The following is a 1,230-nucleotide window of genomic DNA, read 5'->3' as shown; positions in this document are numbered from 1 at the left end:
TTCCTTTTATAATTATTTTTTGCGCCTTGTGACAAGCATATCGCACGTGCGCGATATATATTAATCCCGTTATATTATTTTTGACGTTTGCGATATGTTTAAGCTCGATGCTCATTGCTCGCGCGTCTTGGGGCGGCTTTGTGGCGCGAAGAGCGCTTTCTGAAAGGGGTGGAAAAAACTCGTGTTGCTGCGGTATGGAGGGAGGGGTGGAAACCGTGGAAAACTCGTCTCCGTGATTGAGCGGGAGAGTAAGTAGTATAGGACATTATCCATTGTTAGGGAACGGTTGTAATGGTAGTGAGAATGTAGAATCGTCTTTGGAGCGGACCTGGGAGTGGCAAGCATAAGGGACGAAGACGGGGAAACATTTCGGATGCGATCATACCAGCACTAAAGCACCGGATCCCATCAGAACTCCGAAGTTAAGCGTGCTTGGGTGAGGGTAGTACTAGGATGGGTGACCGCCTGGGAAGTCCTCGTGTTGCATTCCTTTTATAATTATTTTTTGCGCCTTGTGACAAACATATCGCACGTGCGCGATATATATTAATCCCGTTATATTATTTTTGACGTTTGCGATATGTTTAAGCTCGATGCTCATTGCTCGCGCGTCTTGGGCGGCTTTGTGGCGCGAAGAGCGCTTTCTGAAAGGGGTGGAAAAAACTCGTGTTGCTGCAGTATGGAGGGAGGGGTGGAAACCGTGGAAAACTCGTCTCCGTGATTGAGCGGGAGAGTAAGTAGTATAGGACATTATCCATTGTTAGGGAACGGTTGTAATGGTAGTGAGAATGTAGAATCGTCTTTGGAGCGGACCTGGGAGTGGCAAGCATAAGGGACGAAGACGAGGAAACATGTCGGATGCGATCATACCAGCACTAAAGCACCGGATCCCATCAGAACTCCGAAGTTAAGCGTGCTTGGGCGAGGGTTGTACTAGGATGGGTGACCTCCTGGGAAGTCCTCGTGTTGCATTCCTTTTATAATTATTTTTTGCGCCTTGTGACAAACATATCGCACGTGCGCGATATATATTAATCCCGTTATATTATTTTTGACGTTTGCGATATGTTTAAGCTCGATGCTCATTGCTCGCGCGTCTTGGGGCGGCTTTGTGGCGCGAAGAGCGCTTTCTGAAAGGGGTGGAAAAAACTCGTGTTGCTGCGGTATGGAGGGAGGGGTGGAAACCGTGGAAAACTCGTCTCCGTGATTGAGCGGGAGAGTAAGTAGTAT

At 48.0% G+C, this 1,230-nt stretch overlaps 2 non-coding genes across 2 annotated transcripts; both read left to right on the top strand.

Annotated features, from left to right (window-relative positions):
- Positions 1–371: 371 nt before the first annotated feature.
- On the top strand, positions 372–490 carry LOC119345664. Its single transcript, XR_005167119.1, has one exon. It is a non-coding gene; the product is annotated as a 5S ribosomal RNA (ribosomal RNA).
- A 366-nt stretch (positions 491–856) lies between these two features.
- Positions 857–975, top strand: LOC119345663. The gene has a single exon (XR_005167117.1). It is a non-coding gene; the product is annotated as a 5S ribosomal RNA (ribosomal RNA).
- Positions 976–1,230: the final 255 nt, after the last annotated feature.

The sequence above is a fragment of the Triticum dicoccoides genome, unplaced genomic scaffold (assembly GCF_002162155.2).
Source record: "Triticum dicoccoides isolate Atlit2015 ecotype Zavitan unplaced genomic scaffold, WEW_v2.0 scaffold2665, whole genome shotgun sequence".
Taxonomy (NCBI): Eukaryota; Viridiplantae; Streptophyta; class Magnoliopsida; order Poales; family Poaceae; genus Triticum; species Triticum dicoccoides.
The sequence above is the reverse complement of the archived record's forward strand: the minus strand, read 5'-3'. Positions and strand labels throughout refer to the sequence as shown.